General features: G+C 40.1%; 1 protein-coding gene across 3 annotated transcripts in view; it reads right to left on the reverse strand.

Annotated features, from left to right (window-relative positions):
* The window catches only part of CKAP5 (cytoskeleton associated protein 5), a 97,165-nt gene extending 83,914 nt beyond the window's left edge, over positions 1 to 13,251 (reverse strand). For 2 of the 3 annotated variants that reach the window (XM_043910878.1, XM_043910851.1), the window contains exon 1: positions 13,176 to 13,251. The gene's annotated coding sequence lies outside the window, so the exon portion shown is untranslated. Of the gene's footprint in view, positions 1 to 6,885; positions 6,941 to 13,175 lie in introns of all 3 variants that reach the window. The other variant, XM_043910870.1, reaches the window with a different exon arrangement.
* Positions 13,252 to 19,813: the final 6,562 nt, after the last annotated feature.

The raw sequence follows: 19,813 nt of genomic DNA on the forward strand, positions 1-19,813 counted from the left end.
GAAGGGCTGACACTGAAGTTCCAATACTTTGGCCACCTGATGCAAAGAGTCAACTCATTAGAAAAGACTCTGATACTGGGAAAGACTGAAGGCAGAGGAGAAGTGGGGGCATAGGATGAGATGGTTAGATAGCATCACCAACTCAGTGGACATGAATTTGAGCAAACTCAGGAAGATAATGGAGGATAGGGGAGCCTGGCATGCTGCAGTCCATGGGGTCACAAAGAGTCCGACATGACTTAGCGACTGAACAAGAACAACAAAGATGATATACCAATGGCCAATAAGCATAGGAAAAGATGTTCAACATCACTCATCATCAGAGAAATGCATGTCAAAATCACAATGGGATTATCTCTTCACACCCAATAGAAGGGTTACTATTTAATAAGCAAATTTTTTTAAAAACAGAAATAACACATGTTGGCAAGAATGTAGAGAAATTGGAACACCTGTATACTGTTGGTGGGACTGTAAAATGGTGCAACAGCTACAGAAAACAGTATATGGAGGCTGCTCAAAAAAAGTAAAAATAGAGTATTGTACTATCATATAATCCAGCAACCCCACTTTTAAGTGTATGTGTAAGTGTGGGTATATATATCTCTCTCTCCAGAAGAACTGAAAACTGGGACTCAAATTTATACACTCATGTTCCAAGCTGCAGAAGCAACCCAAATGTCCACTAAAGAATGAGTGAATGGATAAGCAAAACATGGTAAATACATACAATGGAATATTGGCCTTAAAAACAAAGGAAATCCTGTTATATGCCACAATATGGATGAACTTTGAGGATATCATGCTGAGTGAAACAATTCAGCCACAAAAAGACAAACACTGTGTGAGTCCACTTACAGGAGGTACTAAAGGAGTAAAATTTATAGCAACAGAAAGCTGAATGGTGGTTATCAGGGGCCAGGGAAACAGGAAAAGAAGAGCTGCTTAATGGATACAGAGTATCTGATCTGCAAGATTAACAAGTTTTGGAGCTGTGTTTCACAACAACTGAATGTAACCATTAGTTTAAAATTATGATGGTAATTTTTATGTTACATGCTTTTTAAAAAATATTAGTTTTTAAAAAGTGAGACACTCATCTGTTCAAAATGTTTTGTAGGTATTTGAAGAAAAAAAGATAAAGACTAAAGAAAATATTTAAATACTGATGTGGAAGAAATCTATTATGAAGTTTTAAAAAGAGTTTTGGAAGCTAGCACATGAAGTCTCCTTTTTTGTGTGGTTAGTAAAAGTGTAAAAACCGGGTCATACACATTGGTGGTAGGCTGATAATGACCCCCAAAGATATTGGGCTGTAATCCCTGAAAACTATAAATGTTTTATTTGGGAAAAAGGTCTCCACAGATGTGATGAAGGATTTTGAGATGGGAAGATCATCTGGATTATCTGAGTGAGCCCTGAATGCAATCACATGTATTCTTACAAGAGGGAGATCGATGAAGAGCTGACACACTCGGAGGAGACGGTGATGTGAAGATGGAGAAGAGCAAGACTGTAAGAGGTTAGAGTGATGCGACACAAGCCAAGGGATACCGCCAGCCGCCAGCAGTGAACAGGCAAGAACGGGACGCTCCCCGGGGCCTCTGGAGGAACATGGCCATGCCTCAGTATCAGCCTCCAATAAGCCTCATCCTAAATTTTTCTAAAATTCTTACTGAAATATTGTTGATTTACAGTGTTGTGTTAGTTTCAAGCATACAGCAAAGGGATTCAATTGTGTATGTGTGTGCACAAAAAATATTTTTTCCATTATAGGTTATTACAAGTATAGTTTCCTGTTGGTTATCTTTTATGTATATAGTACAGTGTATATTTTAACCCCAAACTCCTACTCACCATAAATTTTAGGCTCAACTCCAGAACTGTGAGAGAATAAATTATTGTTGTTTTAAGCTTCCAAATGTGTGGTCATTTGTTTTGGTAGTCATAGAAAACCAATACATGTTTGAAAGCACATAAAAATTTTCTGGATGGATCCACAGAAAATTATTAACAATGACCACTTTTAGAAGAATGTATATGGGACTAGCTAAAGAATTTTTACTTTTCATTTTAATACATAGCCTTGTCTTTTATTTTAATGAACAACAAGCTTCAATATATTTTATCAAAATGTTTTTAAAAGCTCTAAAACTTCAAAATTCCAGCCTGGCACCTTGAAGCTGAATCTGTCTATACATATTCCATAAGCCTCACTTCCTTCCCTTAATATTTTTTGGACATTGTATCTCCCTTGAAAGAGAGATCTGAATCTTATTTATTACCCCAGCATCTAGCAGGATGCTTTGTCCTCTAACACATAATTCCTAAAACAGCACAATTTCATCAAATTATAGAACTCTTAAATATACAATAAATGTGTTCTGAGTTTATAAATAAAATTTTGCAGGCTGAATGTATTTAAAATGTGAAAAGGAAACATGATATAATTAATAAAATTCTAAAGCAAACCCTTTTTCAAAGTGAAAAATTAAGTAATAGATTTCAAAAATTTAGAAGACTTTTGTCACTGTTTTCTTAGTACCTACATTTTGATTATAAAATCCATTAAAAGAAGGAAATTTTAATTTTAGAATTGTTTGTTTGGTAAAGTCATGGCAGGAGAGCAGCTGCTTGCAATAAATCTTGTACAGCACCCTGGTCAAAATTGTATATTGTCACCCTGCTTATTTAACTTATATGCAGAGTACATCATGAGAAACACTGGGCTAGAGGAAGCACAAGCTGGAATCAAGACTGCTGGGAGAAATATCAATAACCTCAGATATGCAGATAATACCACCCTTATGGCAGAAAGTGAAGAAGAACTAAAGAGCCTCTTGATGAAAGTCAAAGAGGAGAGTGAAAAAGTTGGCTTAAAGCTCAACAGTCAGAAAACTAAGATCATGGCATCTGGTCCCATCACTTCATGGCAAACAGATGGGGAAACAGTGGCTGACTTTATTTTTCTGGGCTCCAAAATCACTGCAGATGGTGACTGCAGCCATGAAATTAAAAGACGCTTACTCCTTGGAAAGAAAGTTATGACCAACCTAGACAGTATATTAAAAAGCAGAGACATCACTTTGTCAACAAAGGTCCATCTAGTCGAGGCTATGGTTTTTCCAGGAGTCACGTATGGATGTGAGAGTTGAACTATAAAGAAAGCTGAGTGCCAAAGAATTGATGCTTTTGAACTGTGGTGTTGCAGAAGACTCTTGAGAATCCCTTGGACTGCAAGGAGATCTGACCAGTTCATCCTAAAGGAAATCAACTCTGAATATTCATTGGAAGGATTGATGCTGAAGCTGAAGCTCCAATACTTGGGCCACCTGATGCGAAAAACTGACTCATTTGAAAAGACCCTGATGCTTGGAAAGTTTGAGGGCCAGAGGAGAAGGGGACGACAGAGGATGAGATGGTTGGATGGCATCATCGACTCAATGGACATGGGTTTGGGTGGACTCCGGGAGTTGGTGATGGACAGGGAGGCCTGGCGTGCTGCAGTTCATGCTGTCGCAAAGAGTCGGACACGACTGAGCGACTGAACTAGTCAAAATTAAATTCAACCAAAACTGTCAAGTTGGATGTTGGAGTTAGATCTGAGTTCTAGCACTTGCTTTGTCACACACTACCTGAGTTTCAGTTTTATCATCCATCATTACAGTACCATCTTCATGTGGTTCCTTATTTAATACACATTTCCTGAGCATTCATTACGTGCCAGGCAGTATTCTAAGCACTTCACATACATTAACTCATTTATTTCTCGTAACTCTGAGATTGATGTTACTATTCCATTTTACAGATGAGAAAACCCCCTCTGCCACACAAGTGCACTTAGTATGTAGCTAAGTGCCTAATAAAGAGTAGCGTGAGATCATAAGATGTCACTCTGTATTAGGCACTTAGCTACATACTAAGTACAGGAAGTGAAATACAGTAGCCCAGTGGCAATGTACTATGAGGGTGTAACAGGCAATTAATCTAGACTGGAGGGTGAGGGAAGGTCTCCCTAAGAAAGTGATATTTAGACAGAACTAAAGGAAATAGCAATTAGCCAGACCTAGGCACAATGACTATATAACAAGAGAATGTTTCAGACATGTGGGTGAAAGCTGACAAGAGCTAGGCAAGATCTGCAACTTATGTGGCCAAAACAGCTGAGAAATAGGGCAGACTGAAAAGGGTGAGATCATACAAAGCCAGGGACTTTACGCAAGGAAGTAGTACTGTGCTCAGTCATGTCCAACTCTTTGTGACTCCTTGGACTGTAGCCCTCCAGGCTTTTCTGTCCATGGAATTCTCCAGGCAAGAAGACTAGAGTAAGTAGTCATTCCCTTCTCCAGGGATCTTCCTGACTCCAAGGATTAAATCCAGATCTCCTGCATTGCAAGTGGATTCTTTACCATCTGAGCCACCAGGGAAGACCCATCATGACAAATAGCAAGCACTCAAGAAACAGTAGGTATCATTACTGTATTATTATTATAAGCATCATATCAGAGTCATTTAGAGATCTTAGACAAACTTCAGTTCAGTTCAGTCACTTAGTCGCGTCTGACTCTTTGCGACCCCGTGGACTGCGGCACGCCAGGCCTCCCTGTCCATCACCAACTCCCTGAGCTTACTCAATTGAGTCAGTGATGCCATCCAACCATCTCATCCTCTGTCATCCCCTTCTCCTCCTGCCCTCAATCTTTCCCAGCATCAGGGTCTTTTCAAATGAGTCAGTTCTTTGCATCAATTGGCCAAAATATTGGCATCTCAGCTTCAGGATCAGTCCTTCCAATGAATATTCAGGACTGATTTCCTTTAGGATGGACTGGTTGGATATCCTTGCAGTCCAAGGGACTCTCAAGAGTCTTCTCCAACACCATAGTTCAAAAGCATCAACTCTTCAGCATTCAGCTTTCTTTATAATCCAACTCTCACATCCATACATAACCACTCACTGGAAAAACCACAGCTTTGACTAGGCAGACCTTTGTTGGCAATGTCTCTGCTTTTTAAAATGCTGTCTTCAGACTTAATCAAACCCACATTTTAATCTTCTGGTTCAAGAAAGGCCTAAGTTAGCTTAGGGTTCTTAGGACCGAGTAAGGTAAGTCTCTGATCTAAAACAGTTTTTTATCCTATAGAAAGCAGATTTACCGAAAGTTAAACAAGTAAAGCCTGGATAATTTAATCAGTAGAGCACCAGACTTTTGACTTCCCTGGTGGCTCAAATGGTAAAAAAAAAAAAATCTGCCTGCAATGCAGGAGACCTGGGTTTGACCCCTGGAGGAGTAGGAAGATCTCTTGAGGAAGCAAATGGCTACCCAATCCAGTAATCTTGCCTGGAGAATTCCATAGACAGATGAGCCTGACCAGTCACAAAGAGTCAGACATGATTGACTGACTAACACTTTCATCTTTCAAACAAGTAAATGTCATTTTATATTACTCAGGAGACTATCCATATTTCACTTGGAGGAATTCCCCATATTAAACGTAGGTCAAAATAAGCAGGCAGTCCTCTAAAGCATAAAAATCTGTTTTCCTTTACTGCCCAGAGATTTCTGATATGGGATTTGATCTTTACTCACAAATGAAGAACTCATGCTAGTTGAGGACTGGGGTTTTCATGAGACTTTTTTTTTTTTTTAAGGAATGTATCATATAAGAAAGGGCCAAAAGAAAAGTGTGGAATTACAGTACTGAAAAAAATACCTAAAACACAAGAATGAGAGACTTCATATAGCAAATCAATAAGGACACAAAATGATGAAAAACAAACACTTCAAATAAATACATAAAAGAACTAAAACAGCATAATGAATTAGAGAATAAGATGTTCTAGGTAGCCAAGTTTGCTAGAGGTTTGTCTCTGAAATATCAATTATTTTATATAACTTTTTTCCATGTAAAATAAATCTAAGAAAATACATAAGCTTCACACTCTTCTTAAACAAAATCAACTGATAATTATTTAAAATTTTCAGGATAATCCCTTTGAGCAATCAATGTAGCAATACCCTCAAGATGTACTGGCAAGGAGTTATGAGGGTATCTTGTATCAAAATCAAGTGGTTCCAGTATGGCTTTTTCGAATTTTAATGTTCTGCAGCTTTCCTTCCTCAAACTTCCTGATCAAACTAACACTTCTAGTTAACCTGTAGCGGTGCTATCTAATTTTAGCTCTTGGTTTAAAGAAGCAAGCAGGGTGAAAACTGCGCATAAAGAGGGAGCAGGATCTACTTGAAGGAAATCAATAAAATTTAGAATGCAGAAAAGACTTTTTTGGTTTATTTCCTGGCAGTTAACATTCAGATAAATAAAATTCGACTTTAAGTCTTACGATTGAAAAAACAAAAAGACGACTGATTAAACAAACATTTTCAAGACATACTTAAGACTATTCAACTTTTTTCCTCATCTTCATAGAAAGAATTTAAAACTCACTTTAATTAATAATCTCTAAGAAATATAATCAAGATGGAGAAGGAAATGGCAACCCACTCCAGTATTCTTGTCTGAAAAATCCCATGGACAGAGGAACCTGGCTACAGTCTATCGGATCACAAAGAGTCGGACAAGACTGAGCAACTAAACAACAACAACAAGAAATATAATCAAGATATTGAAGAAGTAAGTTTCTAATCTCTTAATAAAATAAAAATCACTTTTGAAGAGACAGAGGTCACCAAGGCTTATCTGACATCATATCTATGTCAAAAATGTCTGACCGTTCCAACAAACTCAGAATTTATACTTTGCATCTCTGAGCAAAGATCATATTCCAGGAATAAGCAACTGCTGTTAGCAATTAGGTGAAAATAATGTTTTCTGTGGCACTTAAAAGAGTTATGAAAGAAAAAAGAAAGAGCTCAGTAAAAAGCACACCTCTTTTGGAGGACGTTTGTTTGGGACATGAGTTTCCTCGGAAACTTGGAGAGACCTGTATGAAATCATGTTTAGCTTAATACAGATGGAAATAAATAAAAACAACTATATATGTGTGCATATGCATGAGTTAGTATACATACATACCCAGCTCTGTTTACTGAGAGGACCTTAGAACAATGACACCCCAGAAGTAAGCACATCTAGATCTTGGTTTCTATCAATAAATATCACAGTCTCATAAAAGGAACCAGGGCTGATTCTACGGCTGGGATGGGGAAAATACTATATTGGTCTGGATCATCTTGCTGTACCAGAAAAGTGCTCAGAATGAGCTAAAATAAATAAATAACATAAAATCAGATTATCAAAGATATTCATATTGATATAGATAACTGGTTAAACAGAAAAATAAATGGGGGAGAACAAATTTTTGTTACAAAATTCCAAACAATCTATGTAGATACTGCTGCAACTTAAGTAAGCAGAACTTATGCCCCCCATCCACTTTGAGGATGGGCTAGACTCAGAGACTCACTTCCAAAGAATAGGTATAGAAAGGAAAAAATAGTAACTTTACTACTCAACCTGGCAAACACTACCTTAACCAAGTGTTCAAGTTAACATCATCAGTGATATCATATATTCCCTTGATAAGAAATGATGATATTCTGTGACATTCTTTCCAAAAACACAAAACCCTTGTCTAATAATGAAAAAAACACGGGACAAACCCAGAAGAAGAATATTCCACAAAATAACTGACTAGTACTCAAAACTGTCAAGACCATGGAGACAAAGTGAGAAACTGTCAAAGACTGAAGGAGATTTTTTACAAAGAGATGACAACTAAATGCAATAGGTTACCCAGGACTGGATCCTGAAACAGAAAGGTGAGATGAATAGAAAACTACAGATATCCCAACAAAACCTGGAGTTCGGTTAAAAGTAATGCATCAATGTTGGTTTCTTCATTTTGACATATGTTCCATGTAAGATATTAACAATAGAGGAGACTGGGTAAGAGGTATACAGAATGCTATATCTTAGCAACTTTTCTGTAAATCTTAAATTATTACAAAATAAAAAAGGTTATTTTTTAGAGGTTTTGTCAAAACAAAAACAAAAAAAAAAAACCTGAAAAACAAAAAACCCTATCATTTACCTTCAAAAAAGTCATGTCTTGAAAAACAAAATTTTTTCAAAGTGCGATACCTCAGACCTACTAAAATGGCTAAAATTTAAAAAAAAGAAAAAAAACTGGTGAAACTAAAGGCTGACACAGATGTGAAGAGAAAGAACTCCCATTCACTGCCGGTGGAAACGCAAGATGGTACAGCCACTTTTGAAGAGTTTGGCAGTGTCTTACCAAGCTAAACACTGTCTTACCCTACGGCCCAGCAGTCACACTTGTAGGTATTTACACAGGAGAACTAAAAATTTATATGACACACACAAATGTTTATAGCAGCTTTGTTCATAATTGCCAAAAACTAGAAGTGACCTAGATATCCTTCAATAGGTGAACGGATAAACGGTGGTATACACACACAGTAAAATCTTATCCAGTAATAAAAAGAAATGAGCTATCAAGCCAAGAAAAGACATGGGAGAACCTTAAATAGATACTCCTAAGTGAAAGAAGCCAGTCTGAAAAGGGTACATAGTGTATGATTCCAATTATATTACATTCTGGAAGAGTCAAAACTATGGAGACAATAAAGACATCAACGCTGCCAGAGGGTGGGGGAGGGAGAAAGGATGAATAGGTGAATTATAAGAGATTTTTAGGGCAGTGAAACTATTCTCTCTGATAGTATAATGGTGGATAAGTAACATTATAAATGTTAAAACTTACAGAAGTTTATAACATAAACAGTAAACTTTAATGCATGCTAATTTTAGAAAGTCATTTGGGAGACTGAGGAATCCCATAAAATGTGTGCAACCACCTCATTGAAGTGGGTGGGGAAAAAGAACTGACTTAAGCAACTTTGGAAATGAATGGACTTTAACATGAAAAGCGAAAGGAACTGGACATAAGCACTGTATCAGTGTTGTTTAGTCGCTCAGTCGTGTCCGACTCTTTTGCAACCCCGTGGGCTGTAGCCTGCCAGGCTCCTCTGTCCATGGGATTTCCCAGACAAGAATACAGGAGTGGGTTGCCATCTCCTTCTCCAGGGGATCTTCCCGACCCACCCATGTCTCCTGCTTGGCAGGCAGATTCTTTACCACCGAGCCACCTGGGAAGCCCTGCACTTCTAGTTAATAAAGTTGTTTTCTATGGGAGTATGGATTAAAAATTCAGATACTGCTATACATGTCTACTGGAGCTGAACAGAACTCCTGTTTAATTTGGTACAGAAACAGATAGCAACATATAGGACTATCAATAGATGTCTATACACACCAGTTAGTATATATACCTGTTAGTTGAGAGTGCCTAAAAGAAATGACACCCGAGTAGCAATGAGAACACTTACTGCCCAGATTTTGGTTTTTATTACCATTCTCCAATAAAAGGTCCCAGGATATCCAGGAGCAATGACTAATTCTAGCACTGTGACAAGAAATATACCAGATGAGCCTATTGCATCTTGTAGTGTCAGAAAGTCAGGAAGTGCTAAAAAATAATAATAATAATTAAATAAAACACACACACAGATGTGGCAATGTTAAAGGGGAACAAGAGCCAAATGAAAGAATACTCAATGGATAAAGCTAAACAATTTGAGCAACAAAGTAAAGCAGTACTGGAATATAACTCAAAGTATAAAATACCCTTCAGTTTATACTGATATAAATCCTTGACTAAATTAATAAATGGGGAAAGAGAGACAAATTTCCCACACAGAAGAAATTCAAATAAATTATCTAGCTATTCCGCCCCAAGGACAGGGAGCACAATCCCTCACTTCATACGTGGGCTGTACAAAATTAGTTCCTTCTGAAGACCACTGTATAGAAAGGGGAACAGAGTAACTCTGTAGTGGAGAAACCAGACAAACACTACTTCAGCCAGATGATCAAAGTCAATACCAACAGTCATAAATCATGTTGATAGTACCCTTTATATGACGGGACAGAAATGGCATTCTCTCTGTGATCCTCCTCCCCAAAACACATAACCCCAGTCTAATTATGAGACAAACATTAGATAAATTCCAATACATGAACATTCTACTATATGCCTAAACAATACCCCTAAAAACTTCTATAGATTTGTAAGTTTTTAAGAATAAGGGGGTAACAGTGAAGTGGGGAAGCCAGATCTATTTTTTCTCTCAGTCAACACAAACATAAAACTATCATTTTTCCATGATACTTAGTTGAAGACTTTCCAAATTAGTCTGCTAAGATATTGCCATATCCAAAGACACAGAAACACTGGTTAGTTGTACACTTTATTACATGGAGAAAACTATGCCAGTTTTGGCCAACAAATATTTTCTGGCCACCTTATTTGTCCTAAGCACCATCTGAAGCATTGAAATAACCTCACAGATTAAAAAAAGAAAAAAGAAAAAAAAGCTCCTGTGCCCTGCTTTCATTTCTGTGAGGAAATCAGACAATATACAAGCAAACAATAAATGACCTATCATATAGCAATAAATGCTATAAAGTTTAAAAAAAAAAAAAAGTGAGGTAAATATGACCAAGAGGCTACACCAATTGGAGCTTGGCAAATGCTTCTTTAAGGAGATGATATGCGAGTTGAGACCTGAGTGATGCCTATATACAAAGACAAGCTTGAGGCAGGGTAGAGCAGGTGGGAAGTTCCAGGCAGAGAGAACACATACAAAGGCCAAAAACAGTATCTTTTAAGTATTTGAGATAAATCAAGTGGGCAAGGCAACTGCCCTGATAGAAACAAGGTAAGCAATAAATCCTGAACTCTACAGGTACAAATATGCATTTAACATTAAAATAAAATTTAAAAAAATTCAAACCTCTCCAACACCGATCACCAGGAATTCATCAATCATAATTAGATCCACATCTAAACTCTATGCCCCCATTTAATCCTATCTCCCACTGTCACAACTGTCCATCTCTCATATAGTAAATATGATATTTTGACTTGTTCTTCCACCTTCCCTCTAAAACCCACCATGCCTGTGGTTCACATTTCATTATGTCTCTGACAGAAGTATTTAAGAAAAAAAAGGCAAGAGGGAGAGTCTCCCCAGAAAATGACCCTGAATTCTCCCTAACAGATCTCACCACTTCACACAGTACAACCAGAAATTCTGGGCAAAGGCACTTAGACAGACTAACTTGGGTTCAAACTGAGGTTCTATCGGTTGTAAGATTTTGAGCACGCTGCATAAGCTTTCTAAGACTCAGTTTCCTCATCTGTCAAAGGTTGTGAGAATTAAAAAAGATAAAACGTGGCACCCAGTGAATATTCAATAAATGTTAACTACTGCTGGTAGAAGTAGCTGAGCATTTATTTTGTTCAAGGACTAGAGCTGGCCAGAGGGATTATAGAAATGACAATTTGCTACAGCAAATTGTTTGAGAGATAAAATTGTCAAAGTCCCTTAGGTCAGGGGCTTTGTCTTTTTCTGGTTCACCAGTGTATTCCCAGAATCTAGAACAATGTTTAACACATGGTAGGCTTCAATCTCAGTATTTGGTGAATGAATGAATGAGACTCCATTAAGACAAAGGAGCATAAAGGAACTTGACTTTGCTCCAATATAAAGAAAAGTTTTCCTTCCCCATCAAGATTTTAAACAATAACCTAAGGCACTGTTAAAATACATTTATTATTTTTAATTGCTTTCCCAAAACCTGAAACAGTGTTGATAATATTAGGGAACTCAAATTTATCGCAGTTAAAACTCTGCTGTTAAAATTAAGCTGTCTGTTGATCAAAAACTTTAAAATAATAAATTATACAGTTAATTGTTAAGGAATATTTTTGCTTGCTGTTGACTGAATGAACAAACTTTAAAAACTTGTGTAAATTTTTTTCCCATGGGTTTACTCATTATGTTTAATTTATGTTGCCAAATATATATTGATTTCACCTTTCTCTAAGTCATTTTATAAAAAAATTACAGTTTATCCAGTCATTTAAGAAAAATTCAAATCTTTTACAATTTCTCAAGTTTCAAAGATTGTTACCTTCATTATCAGCTCTTTAGGTCAAAGAAGGACTTTTCAGGGTGATAAAAATGGAGAAAGGAGGAGTTCACCTCTCTCAAAATGAGTTTTCAATTACTATAATTATGCATAAAATAAGGCAGGGAGCATTTCTGGGCCAACACTTGAAGCCTTGAGTCCCATAAGAATTACACTGGAACCATGCATAAATTTGGGGCAAGTTCTGCAAAAACCTCTTCTTCCTCTATTGCCGCTGAATGAAAAACTCATTGCTAAGATTCATCAACACGAGTGTATTTTCTAACACATAGTAGCCGCTCTGGCAACACGACTTTAACCATTTTCTATCCCAGACACAAAAAACAGACGCGTTTAAATCCGGCCTAACAATTACCACAATGGCAGGATAGCTATCTCGACAGCCACAGTGGTTAAGAGCTTAAAAACTAAGAATCTAGTTTACCGAGCCCTCAGCTTAAAGTAGCAAGGCCTGCTTAACCCACACTGCTGGCTATTGTATGTGTCCCCCAAAGCTTCAAAGCTGGAAATATACCTGAACTCTACTGACACCTTCTGAGAGAGAAAGCCAGGCGGAAGGGCGGAGCGATGCGATACGAATCGTTTTAAATCGCAGCAAGTCGGCGGGGACGCAGGTGCGCGGGCCGGGCACAGGTGCGCGGGCAGGCCCCGGGACCACTGTCCTTGTCACGCTCTGAGGCGACCAGAGCCCTTCACAACCACCACAGCCCACAGAGGTTCTCTCTCATTCATTCATTTGACAATTACGCAAGGGGCGCCGTAGCAGGGCCGGATCGTAGGCCCCCCGGCCCCAGTACCCGAACACCCAGAGCCGCCAGGCGCGGCCCTGCGCCTCACGCATCCCTCGGGCGCGGCCGCCAGCACCCCGTCGCGCCGCGCTCCGGTCACCCGGATCCCGGCCCCGGCCTCAGCCGCACCCGAGCGCCCACGCCCCCCCCCTCCCCCCGCCCTCCCTGCCGCCAGTCCCCCGGCCTCCGCCCCGCTCCGCCGCCTCAGACACGCCGGGTTTGTGGGGCGAGGGAGGCGCGCGTCCGCGGAAGCCCCCCGCCCCCCGCACCCGGGGTGAGGGGACGCTCCGCGCGCGCGACTCGTGAACCTGAGAGGCCTAGGCGGGTGGGTCGGGCCCACAGACCACTCACCTCCGCCGGGCCAGAACCAAGAGGTTGCTCTAAGCCGTTTGAAACCGCTTGGGCCGCCGCACACCCCGCAGTGTCCTCGTTGTTTATTGGTCCTTGGCGGACCGCCCATTGCCCTTCCATTGGTCCGTTTGAAAGAACTGTGGGCACGCGCCGCCCGTAGCCTTAAAGGGGCCGTGCGCAGCCGTGTTTCCCTTGGAGCCTGACTCTGCTTGGTCCTGTGAGGAGGTCACCGGGGCGGGGAGCGAAAGACTGAGACTATCCTGGAAGAAAGGTGTGTGAAGAGCTAGCTGTGCCTCCTGGGTGCTCAGCAGGTTTGCTTTACTTAATTGCAGGTATTTAAACTACTGTCAATCAGTTTAGTTGCTCAGTCGTGTCCAACTTTTTGCGGCCCCATAGACCGCAGCATGCCAGGCCTCCTTGTCCATCACCAATTCCTGGAGCTTGTTCAAGCTCATGTCCATCGAGTTGGTGATGGCAATCCAACCATCTCATCCTCTGTCGTCCCCTTCTCCTCCTGCCTTCAATCTTTCCCAGCATCAGGGTCTTTAACAATGAGTCAGTTCTTCGCATCAGGTGGCCAAAGTATTGGAGATGCAGCCAATACCTGGCAATTTTTTTTTCAGAGTCATTTTATTCACAATTATTTGAGGTGTAGCTGAGTGTGTGAGGGAAACCAGAAAGGCAACTAAGATACAGTGGAAGGAGGATGAATGGAGCCAAAACGATGGATCCTGGTCTTGGACCTGTTCTGAGTAAAGCACTTTTCTCAGTAAATCATCTGGAACTTAGTTTCCTCATCTGTGAACTGGATTAATGATGTTTCCCTTATAAATTTAGTGTCTTGAATTAATATAACTAATTCAGTGTCTAGAAACAGGCTTTTAACAGTAATGCATTCTTCAAAGACTTAATACTCTGGTTATTTGTAAAAATGAGAGACTTGGTTAATATGATTCCTGAAATTCTTGTTTTGTCTCTACATTCAGTGTTTCCATGAATAAGACCTGATCCTAGCTTCCAAGGAATTTGCAAACTACTGTTGTTAGAGGAATAAAACATATAGAACTAGTCACTAAAATTCAAAGCAATATGAGAAGAATATAAAAGAAAAGCTGTAGATGTTTAAGGGAAGGGAGAAATTAGATGGGGGATGATCTGTGAAGGGGATGTATTTTTAATCTGAGATTTAAACAATATGTAGCCAAGAGGGTAAGAAATGTAGAAGGGATGGGTGAAAGTAACAAAACAATAGTTTTTGTTTTAATTTATCAAATCGGCAAAGATGAAAAAGGTTAACAACTTTTAGTTAGCTGAGAGTTAGAGAAATAGACATTCAAAGTCACTTGTTGGTAAAGGTATAACTGGTACAAACTTTTAGAAGGCCAATTTAACAGTTATTAAAATGTAAAATGTATATAGTCTCTGGCCAAATAATGCTACTGATGGGAATTTGTCATAGAGATTTACTCATGTATGCAAAGAAAAATGTACAAAGACATTCACTACAGCACTGATTTAGAAAACAAACACATAACAACAAAAAATCCTGAAAATTACATGTTCATTTATAAGGAACTTATATAATTATGGTATTTCCATTCAATAGAATACTATGCAACTGTTAAAAAGAATATGGTTAATCTATATGCACTGGTTAGAAAAATGCACAAATTTTATTTAATTGAAAAAAAGGCAAGTTGCAGAAAAGCATACATATATGGACTGGTTTGGGGGCTTCCCCAGTGCCTCAGCAGTAAAGAATCCGCCTGCAATGCAGGGGTCATAGGAGACACAGGATCGATCTCTCACTTGGGAAGATCCCGTGGAGGAGGGCATGGCAAGTGACTCCAGTATTCTTGCCTGGGGAATCCCATGGACACAGGAGCCTGGTGGGTTATAGTCCATTGGGTCGCAAAAGAGTTGGACATGACTGAAGTGACTTGGCATGGAATGATTTTATTATATATGGTTATAAATGTATGTGTATATGTGTGCATGCCCAAAAATGGTTAGAACAATACTGGAATTTCAAAAAACTTAAGGGGGATGGGACTCATTAGGGAGGGAAATGAATTTTTTACCACTGACACATTAAAAAAATTTTTCTTAATAGAAGGAGAAGGGAGACTGTCTAGTAGTGGGAAAAGTATGGCACAGAGACAAGAAAGTACATTTTATGTTGGGGGTTGAAACTGTGGGTTGATTTAGAACAGGTTCATATTAGGAAGTTATTGGGACACAAGAGTAGCTGAGAAAGGAACAATTTTTGGAGAGTCTTGAATACTAGGGTAAGGAATTTGTACTTTATTAAAGTAGGCAGTTAAGAGCTACTGAAGATACCTGAGCAAGGGAGTGACAAAATCAGAAATGAACTTTAGGAAAACTAACTAGCTTGATTCTCTAATTCTAAAATGGGTTAGAGTTGAGAGCCCAGTTAGGAGTCTGATATGAGCAGTGGAAATGATGAGAAAAGATTCAAGAAACAGGGAAAGTTTTGACAACAGACTGAGTTAGGAATAAAGGTGAGGGTGAGGCCCATTTAGAGAGATGAGTCAAAGAGTGTGGCCAGGATTTGAGCCTAGGGAATGGGAGGCAATGATTGCCCAAATGGAAGTAGAAAGTCAGGAGATGCCAGTCTCAAAGGGAAGACAAGGTGTTTTGTTTCAGACCTATTTACTTTTACATAGCAATGAGACATGCAAATGGAATTGTGTAAGTAGGCCTAGGGAATCCAGGATGAGAGTTGTGAGAAGAGATTGGACTCAAGTGATATAGGTTTAAGAATTACCTCCACGGAGTGAAAAGATGAAATTGTGGATGAGACCACAGAGTGGGAGAGTGGAGGGAATGAAAAGATAAGCGATGAGGACAGATCCACCGGCAGAGGGAGCGGGCAGGAGTCGATCTGAGCAAAAAGGTCACCCTAATCTTTGAGAAACAGGCTAGCAGTATATAGAAATAGTCTTCTTCGGTCATTGATCATTGAAATGTTTACTTTATTTAAATATTATCAGAAATAAATGGAAGATTACATGTAAGGAGAGACTGATGGTAACCTGGAATTTGGTGAATAAACAATGTACAGAGTCTAGATCCTGGAGGTTTAGAACTTAGAACAAGATGGCAAAATCCCTTTTTGTCTTATTTGGTTTAGGTGCAACCCCACTAGAAGGTGGGCATGAAATGTCTTGATTCCCTTAATTTATTCATTCATTCAGCAAATATTTTTTGAGCACCTAGTATGTGCAGGGACTATACTAGGAATTTGGGATTATCCATAAATAAAATATACCTCCCCACCCAAAAAAACCTCCTCCTCTTATGGTGCTCACATTATAATGGGGAAACATAAACAATCAACACTTAAAAAATCATATAGTATGTTATTGACAATATGTGCAATGGGAAAATGGAAAAGAATGAAACAGAGTAGAAGGAACTGGGAAGTGCAGTTGGAAAGACTATAATTTTATGAAGGGTGGTCAGAGTTTCATTGAGATCACATTTGAGCAAACACTTGAAAAAGGCAAAGCAGTTCACCATGAGTATATCTAGAGGAAGAAAGTGCTAGCCAGAGGGAACAGCTATGCAAAGACCCTAAGCTGGGTGCATACCTGGCAGGTTTGAGAAAGAGCAGAGTATTTAGCAGCAGGAAGGTGGTAGCAGCTGCGGTCCTACTGATAATAGAAGGGAATGGCAGATTCTGTAGAGCCTTGTAGAAACCTAATACAGTACCTTGCCCATAGTAGATGCTCAGAGTTTAGCAAGTCCAGGATTATCATCAAATGACATTTATCTATGTATTTATTAGACTTATGTGCACATACTTTATTCCTGGGATCTCTCAGTAGTTCTACACATGGAAGTTAATAATGAAACCCTTGTGGACATTAGATATCTAAGTGAACACTGTATTATTGCAACCGGAAGCAGGGAACAAATGCCAAACATTGTGGCTTCTGAGTAACTGTGCTGAGCATTTCTGAAAAGTCTGCAAGCGTTAGGACAGTGCTCATTCCATCGCAATCACAAGCCATTTTGGTGGAAACATCTGTGCCACGGGACATGGATCCATCCAGCCTAAAAGGAGCAGCTTCAGTGATTAACTTCAGCTCTCAGTCCAGGTACCCCCTGCATTATTCCCTGGAGACAGCAGTGGCAACATTAACACAGATCTTATGTGGCTGTGGGTTTCAGTGCCTTGACTGGCCTCCAAGATGGCAAAGCCTATCCCATCTTGTACTTGGTTGCATTTAATAGGTGCTGGCTGAATGAAGGGATGAACAGCTTTTTTTTCTCTTATAGTCCATTTCTCCTTAGGCCCCAAAATGCAGGCTGTCCAAGAACTTTGACCACAGAAGCATCAGCTCCACCAAAGAGGAAGCATGCAGAAAGGAGAGATTAGGGACCTCTCTAGCAGGCTGTCAGCAGGCTTTTAAGGGCTGAAGGAAAAACCACTGAGAAGGGCAGGATAAGAGAAAGTTCTTAGCTCTTTGTGTCTTATAAAATGAAATAAGCAGATTGGATAGCCTTGGGGCTAACTTCAGCCTTGGGTTTAAACGCAGACCCTTAATTAGGCTGTCTGGATCTGTTTTAACATCACATCAGGGTGTCTAAAGTTTTGACGTGGAGCCATGACAGGAAATAAAATTCTGTCCCCTATGCAGAGCTCTACTTAGCCTCTGTCGCCTGGTTAATGGGAGAATGATCTGGAGAGGGAAAAATGGGTGAGTGAGGGAATGTTTCAAAACAAAGGCTGCCTAAAACATCCCCCAGCACATATCCTACTAGCTGGATCAGTTGAGTCATCTTCATATATGAAGAAAAGGCATAGACTGTTTCTTAGCCACAAAAAGGGTTCAACCACATTTCTTTTATCATGTCCATTAGTAGAAATGACTAAAGTGCCCTTGAATGTCAGTGCATTATGCTTAGAACCTCCTACACCCTCAGCTCTTGTAGATGCTCTTTCCCGGTTCCTATGCACCACTGACTGTTTTCTTCTGGCCTAGGTTTGATGAAAGCTTCAATTCATGCCTTGGAGACCTCTTTATGTTTTACAGAGATCTATTCATCTTATTCTGCTCTATTGACTATGCCAAAGCCTTTGACTGTGTGGATCACAATAAACTGGAAAATTCTGAAAGAGATGGGAATATCAGACCACCTGACCTGCCTCTTGAGAAACCTGTATGCAGGTCAGGAAGCAACAGTTAGAACTGGACATGGAACAAGAGACTGGTTCCAAGTAGGAAAAGGAGTATGTCAAGGCTGTACATTGACACCCTGCTTACTTAACTTATATGCAGAGTACATAATGAGAAACGCTGGGCTAGAGGAAGCACAAGCTGGAATCAAGATTGCTGGGAGAAATATCAATAACCTCAGATATGCAGATGACACCACCCTTATGACAGGAAGTGAAGAAGAACTAAAGAGCCTCTTGATGAAAGTGAAAGAGGAGAGTGAAAAAGTTGGCTTAAAGCTCAACATTTAGAAAACTAAGATCATGGCATCCGGTCCCAACACTTCATGGCAAATAGATGGGGAAATAGTGGAAACAGTGGCTGACTTTATTTTTCTGGGCTCCAAAATCACTGCAGATGGTGATTGCAGCCATAAAATTAAAAGACGCTTACTCCTTGGAAGGAAAGTTATGACCAACCTAGACAGCATATTAAAAAGCAGAGACATTACTTTGCCAACAAAGGTCTGTCTAATCAAGGCTATGGTTTTTCCAGTGGCCATGTATGGATGCGAGAATTGGACTATAAAGAAAGCTGAGCACCGAAGAATTGATGCTTTTGAACTGTGGTGTTGGAGACTCTTGAGAGTCCCTTGGACTGCAAGGAGATCCAACCAGTCCATCCTAAAGGAGATCAGTCCTGGGTGTTCATTGGAAGGACTGATGGTGAAGCTGAAACTCCAGTACTTTGGCCACCTGATGTGAAGAGCTGACTCATTTGAAAAGACCCTGATGCTGGGAGGGATTGGGGGCAGGAGGAGAAGGGGACGACAGAGGATGAGATGGTTGGATAGCATCACCAACTTGATGGACATGGGTTTGGGTGGACTCCGGGAGTTGGTGATGGACAGGGAGGCCTGGTGTGCTGCAGTTCGTGGGGTTGCAAAGAGTCAGACACGACTGAGCGACTGAACTGAACTGAACCCTCAAACATACGTTAAGCATTCCCACCCCAGGACCTTTGCACATGCTGTGCTGTTTCCTCTTCCTTTGCCTAAATATCCTGTCCCAAACGCCTGCATGGCTGAGGCCTCATATAACAACCTCAAATATTTCCCCTTGTCATTCATGTCCCCCTCCCCAGCTGGTCATGCTGTCGGATCACCCTGCCCTTTTTTCCTCTAGAGAATGCTTGTCAAGCCCTGAAGGGAATCCATTGGCTTGTTTATTGTCTGTCTTCATGCCACACCCTCCTCCTCCACTGACCTTAGCAGATTCGCTCCATGAGACTTGGTTGGTTTTGTTCGCTCTAATCCCAGAGGTGACAGTGGTGCCTGGCACAGAAGTAACACCCAGTAAGGAGGAGAAGGGGACGACAGAGGATGAGATGGTTGGATGGCATCACCGACGCGATGGACATGAGTTTGAGTAAGCTCCGGGAGTTGGTGATGGA

This window comes from Cervus elaphus, chromosome 1 (assembly GCF_910594005.1).
Source record: "Cervus elaphus chromosome 1, mCerEla1.1, whole genome shotgun sequence".
Classification (NCBI taxonomy): domain Eukaryota; kingdom Metazoa; phylum Chordata; class Mammalia; order Artiodactyla; family Cervidae; genus Cervus; species Cervus elaphus.